The sequence below is a fragment of the Lynx canadensis genome, chromosome C1 (assembly GCF_007474595.2).
Source record: "Lynx canadensis isolate LIC74 chromosome C1, mLynCan4.pri.v2, whole genome shotgun sequence".
Lineage (NCBI taxonomy): Eukaryota > Metazoa > Chordata > Mammalia > Carnivora > Felidae > Lynx > Lynx canadensis.
This window is the reverse complement of record NC_044310.1, coordinates 48158812-48171833: the sequence shown is the minus strand read 5'-3', so window position 1 is coordinate 48171833 and position 13022 is coordinate 48158812. Positions and strand designations below refer to the sequence as shown.

Sequence of the window (13022 nt, the reverse complement as noted above, 5' to 3'; positions counted from 1 at the left end):
GGCGTATCTTCACTGGGAGTCTATCAGGGTAGTCAGGTCCACGCAAGTTAGTGTCTTGCACACCACAGAAAAACAAATACGTATGTTAATATTACTGGCCTATTTCTCTTAGGTTCTCTCTTCTTTTTCATAGGCCATTTCCCCAATTCCAGAGAACCCTAGCCCTGCATTCCAAGATCACAGTAAATCTCTGAGCTAGGAGCTAGTGGATGCCTAAGGAACTTTAAGTAAGTTTTAACACGCAGGCAGATGATAGGTGCCCAAGTCAGGGAGGCGCCATGACTGGTCTATGTCAAGGAGCTCCCTCCAGTTAAATGTCCTCCTGACACAGAGAACCAACACCCAGTCTTGTCCTGGCTCCACACAAGGCCAAAACCAATGTCTGAAAAGCCCACACGTAACTTCGGCAATTAGATGACATGGATACTTTTCAGTTACTTTCATGTTTTTGCTTTTAGCCTATTTCAAGCTATAATACAATGAAAACTCAGTTCTCAAGTGGGCAAAATTTTGTGAGTGGATTGACCAATGCCTTGTGTCAAATGGGAAGACTCTGTTAATCAAAGAAAGAACCTAAAGCCTTACTGAAGACCAGACAGCTTACATGCTGGAACTTCCTCTCACAGCATAGCCCATAAATCCACCAAAAAAAGAAAATCAAACTGGTATGGCATGATCTGATCTTCAATGAACTCTAATGGATATCTAGTATATCATATACTGGCTATCCAGTATGTTTCTGCCTGTCCTTCTGTCCATCTATCAATGCAACACATACTGGTCCCAAACTGTGTGTCAGGTATGGTGCTAAGCACAATAAGTGGAAATTTACTGCTTTGAGATGATCTTTCTATTCCCTCTCTAAATAATAAAGGCTACATGCTGCTATCATTTCATAGTGTAACCTAAAAGACGCACAGTAAAACTTCCTCTTTCTCAAATATCACTAAACTCAGCTCTCTAGAGGTTTTGAAAACACATGGCAGGAGGGAATTTTATAATATGTGAATCATCTTTCATTAAAAGAGCTTTAAAAAAATACATAATGGCACTGAAGTAACTCTCACCACCTCTGGACTTACAATTTCTATAATTGTTCTTTAATTGAATGTAATCTGAATGTTGAACAACATGGCCAAATGTCCATTTGGTTCTCCATTTTGAACACTTTTTTGCATTGGCATCAGGGAGCCACTGACTGTTCATTAGGAAGGGACTCTCAGCCTGCATCCGACAGTCTTGACTATTCAATCAACTTCTCATGGGGTCTTCTGGGACCTTTGATTTCTTAGATACTATTGCTCCTGGTGCTCTAACACCGTGTAAGTATTAGAAGAAAAACTACTCTACACTTACCATGGCTCTGGGGAACAAAAAAGTAGAAAAATTTAATGACGATATGAAAGAAGAGGCCCTGAAAGCATATAAGGAGAGTGGGAGAAAGGGATGAAAAACTAAGGGAAAATCAACAAGGCACAATTACTAAAACCCCTGAACTAAATGTATGTAGAAGTGAGCTGATGGGTGTTGAGGTCATGGGCACAGTACTTGATCCTCGGCCAGAGGGCTCTGTAAAGGCTGTCTTCAGCATCTTTTTTTTTTTAATTTCTTTTTTTGATGCTTATTCACTTTTGAGAGAGAGAGAGACAGAGAATGAGAAGGGGGGGAAGGTAGAGACAGAGAGGGAGACAAAATCAGAAGCAGGCTCCAGGCTCTGAGCTGTCAGCAGAGCCCAATGTGGGGCTTGAACCACAAACTGTGAGATCATGACGCGAGCTGAAGTCGAATGCTTAACCAACCGAGGCACCCAGGCCTCCAGCATCTTTTTAAAAAAACATTTTTTTGTTGTTGTTAACGTTTATTTATTTTTGAGAGACAGAGAGACAGAGCACGAGCAGAGGAGGGGCAGAGAGAGAGGGAGACAGAGAATCCAAAGCAGGCTCCAGGCTCTGAGCTGTCAGCACAGAGCTCAACGCAGGGCTTGAACTCACGAACTGTGAGATCAGGACCTGAGCCGAAGTCGGACACTTAACTGACTGCACCACCCAAGCTCCCTTGAGCATCTTTTTCATGAGCACTGAGCCACCGGCAAAGCACAAACACTTCCATAACTGCTAGGTCACCCTTAGCCGCCACAGTACCAGAGTTACCCACATAGCAGATGAGTAGTAAATAGGAAAAGGGGAAAAAAAAAAATCAATGTGGTTTTCATTTCATGGTCTTCTAAACAAATATAAAAACATCTTCATGAGTGGGAGGTTGGCCTCATGTCTTCAAAGTGCCTATTCAAGTACTTGACCACAGAGCAGCAGGGAAACAGGGAAGATTAAATAAGGAGTCTCATAAATATTCTCCTCCCAGGGGACGATGGTGACAAGTGAGGCTGTTTATTTTTATTGTTATCGTTAGACGGGTGGCCTCGTGAAAGGCGGTGATCTGAAAGACTGGGAAGAAGGGAAAACAAGAGTACTGTGGTTCAGCTTTGATCCAAGTCTAACTTGGCTCTTCTCATCAGGCTGTGGAAAAGATCTACCTTGTAATCACTCCACCCCCGTTTCCCATACAACACGCGTGCGCCTGCCACACCGCCTCTGTCTTACCGTTCTGCTAAGAGTTGAGAGTATCTGCTCTGGACTCAAACAGCAGCATGGGAAACAGATCTCTAGGACTTACTAGCAATGTAATCTTGGGCAAGGACTCTGTCTTTCTGACCCTCAGTGTCCATCCCTGTAAAGGGGAGGATAATTCTGATAACTGCAAGAGGTTATTAGGATGGTTTGATCATACAATTTAAATTTCTTAGCCCACGATAAGCATGAAGTACATGTTAGGTGTTACTCTTACTGCTGCTAATTTTTTTTTTCTTCTGCTTCTTTGATCATTCTTCCAGGCAAGCTGCTGTCTTTTGTGGAAAGCTGGGCTCAGGCCAGTTGATAGACTCCCACCAGAAGCTTTCGTTTCTGACCTTCTGAGAGGCCTTGGGTCACCCGACCTTGCTGTGCTCCTGGTGGCCTTCCATTAACATAGGTCCGGACAGCCCTGCCCAGCTTTTATAGGAGTGGAATGGGGGTCACATGGTAGGTGCGACTTTGTAAGAAACTGCTAAACTATTTTCCAAAGCGGTTGTGCCGTTTTACATCCCCACCAGCAGCATGAGAGAGTTCTGGTCCCCATATCCTCACCCCAAGTTCAGCCAATCTAAAAGCGTGCTGTAGCTCTCATGGTGGTTTAAATTTGTATTTCCCTTTAAAGAAATGGTGTGGAGCATCATTTCCTCTAACACCTCCTCTAACACCGGCCTGAGTAAACCATGGTGCCCCAAGCTCAGGCCACAGGCTTTGCTTTGGGGTAACTTCCTCCTGGATGACGTGAGGAAGCCACAGGGCCACACCACTGCAATCACCCAAACGGCATGGCTCTAACAACATGGCACCGTCTGATGGGTGGCATTTCTCTGGTTAGAGCCCAGAGCCTAGGGCTCCTGAACAATCTTCTCCCAAGACAACAAATGTCAGGCTGCAGAACGACTGTGAGCCCAAATGCATCCTGATGAGCTGCTGGGGGGGAGCATTGGGGGGGGGGGGGTCATGTCCTCCCAAGGCCACAGGGTGTGTGTATGGGGTGGGGGGCGGGTGCAGAGCATGGGAATGGAAAGCTATGCAAGACTGTCATGGCGGACGGAAGAAGAGAAAGCAGCTGTGGCTGAGTTGTGTCTCCCAGGTCCCACGAACTAACACTGTTCAGTGAAAATGTTACTTCCCAGAGAGGCCAAATGAACGTCCAGATCTCTCTGGTAAGGTGGTGTGGGCAACTGACTGCCATTAACTATCACACAGGGGGCTTCTCCCAGTCAGTCAGGCCCCACTCAGTGGAGACAGATGATGAAAGGCAACACCACAGGATCGGCAAAGAGTGAGAAGGCACTCAGGAAAATCCAAGCACTTGCACACTTCTGGGGTTGGGGGGCGAGTGGGTGGGAAGCAATGCGACCACACACTCACTAAGCGTCCACCTAGCCCTAGCTTCAAACTGGACAGGAGGGGCCAAACGGGGCCACAGGAGACACGGACTCAGTAAGCAAGACAGCTTCATCTGAGATACAAGTCGGTACCAGTAAAACACAAATAACTATTGGTCTGTGCTAGGGGCCAAAAGAACAAAATAATAAAACATGTCAGAGTAGCTAGAGAACTGATGTGGGTTGAAAGAAAATATAGGAAAACTAACAGTTATTGTACAATTTAAAAAAATTAAAAATTTCTTTAAACGTTTATTTATTTTTGAGAGAGGGAGAGAGAGAGAGAGAGAGAGAGAGAGAGCAGGGGAGGAGCAGAGAGAGAAGGAGACATGGAATTGGAAGCAGGCTCTAGGCTCTGAGCTGTCAATACAGAGCCAGATGCGGGGCTCAAACTCGGGAATGGTAAGATCATGACCTGAGCCGAAGTTGGATGCTTAACCGATTAAGCCACCCAGGCGCCCCTCAGTTCCCCCAATTTTTTTTTTAACATTTAGTTATATGAGAGAGAGAGAGAGAAAGAGAGAGAGAGAGAGAGAGAGAGAGCGAGCATGGGCAGGCAAGGGCAGAGAGACAGGGAGACAGAGAATCTGAAGCAGGCTCCAGGCTCTAAGCTGTCAGCACAGAGCCCAACACTGGAACTCATGAACTGCAAGATCATGACCTGAGCCGAAGTCAGACAACTAACTGACTGAGGCTCCCAGGTGCCCCTTATTGCACGATTCTTAAAATGAGGATGAAATCATTTCTACAGACAGAACAGTGCCTGAAATATAGTAAGCACTATATAAGTGACTGCAGATACTACTTGTGTTGTTTTTTCTGGTCTTTTCTGTTTTTTTTTTTCTTTTTAAGTTCACTTATTATTTATTTTTTGGGGGGGAGGGCCAGAGAGAGAGGGAAAGAGAATCTCAAACAGGCTCCACGCTGTCAGCACAGAGCCTGATGTGGGGCTTGAACGCACAAACTGTGAGATAGTGACCTGAGCTGAAATCAAAAAAGAGTTGGACGCTTAACTGACCCAGCCACTCAGGCACCCCTTCTTTTCTGTGTTTTAAACAAGTTTTACTTAGGTGTAACTAGCATGTGATAAATGCATATAATTCAAACGTCGGATTTGCTAGATTTGGACAGGGCATACACCAGTGAAGATGTTACCTAATCAAGGCAAATGTATCCACCAACCCCAGAAGTTTCCTTGTGCCCTTTGTGCTCTACTCATCCTCCTAGCTGTCGTTGCACCTGCTGTCCCAATGCAGGCAACCACTGATCTGCCTTCTGTCATTCAAGGTTAGTTTGCGTTTCTTAATTTTAAATAAATGGAATTATATTAGTTTGTACTTTTTTGGGGGGGGTTGGCTTTTATCACTCAGCATACTTATTTTGAGATTAATCCATACTGTATCTTATATGAACAGTTCATTCCTTTTTCATTGCTTAGTAGTATTCCATTATAATGGACACACCAGAGGTGGATTTATCTATTCACCATTGATAGACATTTGGGCTGTTTCCAGAAGGGGGCTATTACAAATAAAGCTGCTGTGAACATTCCTGTACAGGTTTTTGAACGGCCATAGGCTTTCATGAGTGGAATGGCTGGATCACACGGCAGGTGTAGGTTCACTCTGTAAGAAGCCACTAACCTATCTTCCAAGCTGGGTGTGCCATTTCACATTCCCGCCAGCAGCGTGGAAGTTTCAGTCTCCACATCCTCGCCCCAAGTTCGGCGACTCCAGTAAGTGTACTTTACCTCTTGTGGTTTGGGCTTGCATTTTCCAAATGACTAATGATGCTGAGCATCTTCTCAGGGGCCTATCATTCAAACCTTTGTTTCAGTAAGATGTCTGTGCCAACATTTGCCCATATTTTCACTGAGCTTGTTCTTCCTCTCCTCTGGACCTCTGCAAGAAGCTATTTCACTGAAAGGGAACAGCAAGGACTCTGGGGTCAGTCCCCTAGAGGGCTCAAATATGGCATGACCCACTGAACTATTGTTGGCCTCAGTTTCCTCACTTGTGAAATGAAGACAGTAATGGTGGCTATCTCACCGAATTGCTCATCACATGACAGGAAGGATTTAGCACAGAGCTTGGTACACTGTAGGTGCTTGATAGATGGCAGCAGCTAATACTATTATCTGTCTCATAACGACTGAGGCTGGGCCAGAGACGTTAAACATCCTCTGTCCAGCATAGTGTAGAACTGCCCTAGTTTCAAATGCCAGGAAAAGCACAACCCTAAGCTTCCTGAATACATTATCTGTCTCTTACTGCTCACGGAGCCACCTCAACCATCTCCTTGACAAATCAATGTCTAGCATATATTCTGTTTTCCTTTTTTTTTTTAATTTTTTTAAATGTTTTTATTTATTCTTGAGACAGAGAGAGACAGAGCATGAGCAGGGGAGGGGCAGAGAAAGAGAGGGAGACACAGAATCCGAAGCAGGCTCCAGGCTCTAAGCTGTCAGCATAGAGCCCGACACGGGGCTCAAACTCACAGAATGTGAGATCATGACCTGAGCCGAAGTCGGACCCTCAACTGACTGAGCCGCCCAGGTGCCCCAACATATATTCTATTTTCAATAAATGTGCTTGTGGGTCCCTGGGCCAGTCTCCACAGGAGAGTCTCCTGAGAATAGTCGTTCCTGGAAGGCTGACAGCAGCAGGTCCTGGTGAATGAAGCGGGCGCAGGCGACTTCATGCATAGACCCCCAATTCTTCCATTGTTAGGTTTAACAGTGGTCCTATGTGCACCAAGTGGACTCCCTTCCCTGTCTACCTTTCTCAATGACCTCTGCCAATGCCACCTGCTAAAAAGACCAAGAGAGAGAAACTGGTCCTACCTGCCCACTCTATTCTTAGCTATGACCCTACTAACAGAAGGTCATTTGTTAAAGGCACGTGGCTGTTCACCCCTCTTATGGTGCCCTCCTGATGGGCCTATACATAACCACATCCCATCCAGATGACAGAGGGGAAGTCACCTGCATGGTGTTGTGGACACAGAAGAGAAAAACAAAGTCAGGAAGAGAAGAAGACAGGGCTCGGGGCCTGAAACTGGGCCGGCAGGAGGTGTCCCAGTGGGACCAGGGAAATGTCCCATCCTATAGGAAAACTTCCTTGTCTACTCAAGACTTGAGCAGGACCTTCTCCCTATTCCCACCATACTCCAGTGTTGCACTTACCACAGCAATTTCCATCTGTGTTGTGGTTTTCTCCTTTTTGTCTTAAGGCAGGCATGATACTTTCATCATATTTTGCACTTAGCCAGGCAAGTACAAGGAAATGCTTTTTTTTTTTTTTTTTTTTTTTTTTTTTTAGAAAGAGAAAGAGAGAAAGAGTCATCAAGGGAGAGGAGAAGAGGAAGAGATAGAATCTTAATCAGGCTCCATGTTCAGTGTGGGGCCTGATATGGGGCTTGATCCCACGACCCTGGGATCATGACCTGAGCCGAAATCAAGAGTTGGATGCTCAACCAACTGAGCCACCCAGGCGCCCTTAAGAAAATGCTTTCTTAATGATAGAATGACTTAATAAATGATTTAAAAATAAACTTTTAGAGGTGTGGGGCCTGCCTGAGATACATTCTCTCTCTCTCCTTCTGTCCCCTCCCCACTAACATGTGCTCTCTCTCAAAAAAGAAAAACTTTTTTTTTTTAAATTTTTTTTTAACGTTTTATTTATTTTTGAGACAGGGAGAGACAGAGCATGAACAGGGGAGGGTCAGAGAGAGGGAGACACAGAATCTGAAATAGGCTCCAGGCTCTGAGCTGTCAGCACAGAGCCCGAGGCGGGGCTCGAACTCACGGACCACGAGATCATGACCTGAGCCGAAGTCGGCTGCTTAACCGACTGAGCCACCCAGGCGCCCTGAAAAACTTTTAATTTTAGACTAATTTGAGATTACAGAAGATTTGCAAGATAGTATAGAGTCCCCATATACACCACACCCAGATTCTCCTATCATTAATATCCCACATGAGGTATACCTATTGTAGATCTACAATTAAAGAAGAATATCAATATATTATTACTAACTAAACGCCTTACTTTATTCAAATTTGCGGAGTTTTCACCTAATGTCCTGTGTTTGTTCCAGGACCCCATCTAGAATCCCAGGTCACATTTAGTTGCCACATCTGTTTAGACTCCTCTTGGCGGTGATGATTACTTAAGACTTTCCTTGTTTTTTGATAGCCATCACAGCATCAAGGAGTACTGGTCAGGCATATCATACAATGTCCCTCAACTTGGATTTGCTGATGTTTTCCTTAGGGGGATACTGTGGATATAGGTTTTGGGAGGATGATAAAGCGCCATTCTCATGACATCATATCAACGGTACATATTATCAACATGGCTTATCACTGCTGCTGATGACCTTGGCCACCTGGCAGAGGTAGCGTTTGTCAAGACTGCTCCACTGTAAAATTATACTTTTTCCCCTCCTCACACTGTCCCCTCTGAAAGAAAGTCACTAAACACAGCTCAGACTTAAGGAGTGGGAAGCGATGCCCCGCCCCCTTGATGGGGGAGTACCGACATAAATTATTTGGAATTCTTCTGCATGAGAGATTTGTCTCATTCATTCATTCATTCATTCATTCATTCATTGGTTCATTTAGGTATATCCCTAGGGACTCATGATGTTTATGTTATACTTTGGGTCATTATATAATACTACTTTACTTTGCTGCCCACACTGCTCCAGTTTTGGTCACTGGCAGCACCCTCAGTTGGCTCCTGATACCCCTTTTTTATTTTGTTTTGTTTGTTGAGCATTTCCTTGCTTTCTGGCACTAAAAGATGCTCCAGGGTTATCTCCTCTATTTCCTCTCCAGTCTTAAAATCAACCATTTCTCCATGGAGTCTAGGCTCTTTTTATTGGAGAAAGGTATTAGAAACCATGATCTGGATACCAGCTAGGCTTGGAACACCAAGTTGCTGGGGTGTCCTTGTTTCTAGAGCCTCTGAGCTGTCAGAGCTAGGAGATATGTATGTTTACTAACCTGTATACCTACACGCATCTATAAATACTCTGTTATATGTTTCCATCTGTAATCTATATTATGCTACACATGAGTTCACTCTGATGCCCCCAATTCAATCCATTTCCACATGGATCATTCCGGCCTCAATGGATCACTTTCAATGACAGCACTATATTTGGTCTTTTGCGTTAGGTACAGAGCCAAGCTGCTTTCAAAGATCACCCCATTTCACCCTCAAAACAACTCTATGGGTAAAGAGTATTGCCCACATTTAACAGATGGAGAAACTGAGGTAGCGAAAGGTGAAGTATCTTACCTAAACGCAGTAGGCAGTGGGACCAGCAAAGGAGCCTACTACATCTTTGAGACTGACAGAGAACCTCCATCCCCACATTCATCTAAGCCCTTGAAAAAGCTTCGGTTCTGGGTGATTAAAGATGCGGATAGAATTCCCAGCTCTCAACAACTACTGTTCTGTTCAAATCTTGCCTCCTCAACACTTGTTCCACTTCCCGGGGTCCTCTCGCCATCTGACGTGCTAACTGCAAGACAAGGTGCCAAGTTACAACCCGACTTGACAAGTCAAGGAAAGGGGTGCTGGAGCGATGGCAAGAATCAATCTCCATCTGACCCCGTGACTTTTCAACCCCTGGCTAACCCTTGCTGTGTATTATCTTGGGTTTTGGTGACTTGGTGGTAATTAACTCTGAACAAGCAGCCCTGCTTTCGTGGAGTTAAGAAAAAGAACACGTATTTTTTTTCCCCGTTAATTAAAACATCTAAAGGAAGATAAATGTACAACCCACACGCTTATCTTTCAAAATATCAAAGACCTGATTAGTAAGTCTTATGTTCAACCTCAAGCTTTTTCTCTAGATTCCTAGAAGTAACAGGGACTGGGAGGTGAGGCATTTCCAAGTATTTATCAACATTTGGTTACTTGGACATCCACCCATTCATTCATATCTAGAAAGAGGCAGCCTGGATCAAGCACAAAATATTCCTGGGAATTTTGGCTCGATCAACCTACTGAATCAAAAAAGTCAGTAGTGTGCAGACAAGAAGAAACAGAATCCTTAAGGCCAGGTTGAAAACCACTTTTAGAAAAGCCCAGAGCCCCCACTGGTCCCTGTGTTCTGTTTGGTGAATTTTTCCTGACAGTTGGTGGTTTTGTTTGCCAGAGCCACAACAAAGGGGGTCCTTGAGCTTCCCTGGGAGTGTTTCCTTAGACCTGCACCTCTCCTAGACCTCACAAAGGTGTTATTGTTGCTGGCTCCCTGGGCGCCCAGCACCTGAGGAAGATCAAAGCCACTTTCTGATGCCAGCATGACCACAGTCTCGCCCTCACCACATAACATTAAAGCTGATGATTAATACCCTTGGCCCCGAAGGTCCCTTCCCACTCCCAAGTACAAAGCAAGGTGGGGGTGGGGACTTTATTTCCAGCACAACACGACCATAATAAACTGGCATTTTATGGCCTTAATTCATTGCAACCAACTGCAGCTGCCCATCAAACTCGTTAAAGCCCAAACAGTTGCTTCAAGTGAGCCTTGTATATCACTAGGCAAGTGCACTAAGAATCTCCACCATTTCTGAGTGTCTGTTATGTACTAGGTATGTACGTCCACAAGTCACATTCACCAGCAACACTATGAAACAGGCAGCACCACCCCAAGGGGATGGAGGAAGGCTCAGAGGTTCAGAGAAGTTAAGTAGCTCCCTTCAGGTCACAAGACCACAGAGTGGAGGAGCAGGGCTTTAACCTGAATCTCACAGCTCTGAAGCCCAGGCCGTCTCCACGTCTTTACGGGACATTACAATTGTGCTCAAGGCAGCGAGGCCCTGAGCAGAATGCGTTTGGGATTGAGATGGAGCTAGGTCTGAGTTCTCAGCTCTCACTTAACAGCTTGTGGCCCTGGGAAAATTTCTGGACTTTTCTATGCCTTGGCTGCCTAACTTGCAAAATGGATCCTAGACGAAAAGGCAGTACTATCCCCATTAATAGACAAGGAGAATGAGAGCGGGGGGAGACCTGACAGAGTCCCTCACATTCATTTGGACTTGCTTTTGCTCGGAAATCCAAATTAAGTGTAGTAAAAATGCCTAAAATTCAGATTTCACAGGAGAAACCAGATTAGATGTGTCCCTGTGAAAATGGGGGATGATTTAAATAGGTCTCAATCAGTGTTCAATTAAGACAGGCTAACCAGTGTAGACTCGTGTCAAGGGAAATAAGGACCAGCTGCCCTAACGGGTGCCTCCTGCTTGAGGCGGCCTGAGGCCTCTGCAGATCTATTCCTTCAGGGACAGCTGGGCCCTACCATTAGGGCTGCTAAGGGGACAAAGAGGCTGGGGTTTTGAAAACTTAGTTAAAGGGGTGCCTGGGTGCCTCAGTCGATTAAGTGTCCGACTTCGGCTCAGGTCACGATCCCACAGCTCGTGAGTTCGAGCCCCGTGTCGGGCTCTGTGCTGACAGCTCAGAGCCTGGAGCCTGCTTCAGATTCTATGTCTCCCTCTCTCTCTGCTCCTGCCCTGCTCATGCTCTCTCTCTGTCTCAAAAATAAATACACATTACCAAAAAATTTTTAAAAGAAGTCCCACTTAAAACCTTGTCCACAGAAACAAATAATAGGAAAACTTTTTTTTTTTTTTTTTTGGCCGGGAGAAAGGCAGGGTCAAGGAAACCTATGACCTGAAGGTCTAACACAAGGGTCCCTTCAGGAAGGTGTCCCTAACGCTGGACCATTCCCGGACAGAGTCAGTCACTGTCTCCTTTTTGCCCAACAGCATCAGTGCTAGTCATCAGGAGCTAACCATTGTGAGGAACTTACTTCATGGGAAGCACATCACATAGCCTCATCGCCTGATCATAACACTAGGAGCCATGTACTAGAGATCTCCACATTTTGCAGATAAGGAATCTGAGGCCTGGAGGGGGTGAGTGCCTTGCCAGGGGGTCCATACTTAGTAAGCAGAGGGACTAAAACTGGAAACCAATGGGGCTGGCTCCATCATCCCCCTGCGCTGGGAAGCCATGCACAATGTCAGCATATCGCAGATGCTCAGGATCACAAGTTCAATCCAAATTGATACCCCGGGGCCTTGTACTGTATTGTAATGGCTGCTGTAACCATGCCTCATCAACAGGAGCCTTCATGTCACCCTCACGTCCCCAAGGCTGAGCACAGCTCTGGACACGAGAAGAGGGAATCCATAAGTAAGTAGATGTATCACTATTTACTCAATCGGAATATTTAATGGTAAAAAAAAAAAAAAAGGCTCACTAGGCCCTACTGTCACTAGGCCCCACATTTGACACGGCACACGATTCCTTCCATGGCTACAGAGATTCGGCCCCGGACTGTGCCCACTCTAATCCTCACCCGCCTTCCGCCTCCTCCCCCCACCCTCTCTCTATTTTACTCATCTGGGAAACATCCAAGGAGTCGTCCATCTAAGTTTAACAGAGTAATGACTTTTAAATAAAAATATGGTAGAAATGGGTACTTATCGAAATGGAATGCTTTCAGACTCATGCATTTAAAGAAGATATAAATTTTAGGGCAGGCACTAAATTTTAACTGCAATCTTGGAGAACGCCTTTCCACTAATTCATGGAGAAAAATTAACAAAGTGAAAATTGCTTATCAGTGTTCTTTTGAAGTCATGATATGCAGCCTAATTCTATAGATCATCAGGCTGCTTCTAGGGAGATGGATTTATATTGATTGGGAGAGAGCCCCGTGGCCAAGGAAAACAGACACCCCTGTGCAGAGGAGACTCAGAGACCCATTAGGGACAGATCAGCCTGGGAGCAAGGCATTGCCATCTTTGGATCCAATTTCACCCCTCACGCCTGGGCTCTCTGACCAGGCTGATGTCAAAGACAGACTCAAACCTTTTCATACTTTTTAAGAATCTAGCTCAGGGAGAAAAGAAAGATCTGGCAAATTTAAGCACAGCTTTTGGGAGAAGGGCTGGGCTTGTGGCTAAACAGAGCAGGCAGGCAGC

The 13022-nt window shown here is 45.3% G+C and overlaps 1 protein-coding gene across 13 annotated transcripts in view; it reads right to left on the bottom strand.

Moving 5' to 3' along the window:
* Positions 1 to 13022, bottom strand: part of FGGY (FGGY carbohydrate kinase domain containing) — a 417073-nt gene that overhangs the window by 169841 nt on the left and 234210 nt on the right. The gene's annotated exons all lie outside the window — the stretch shown is intronic.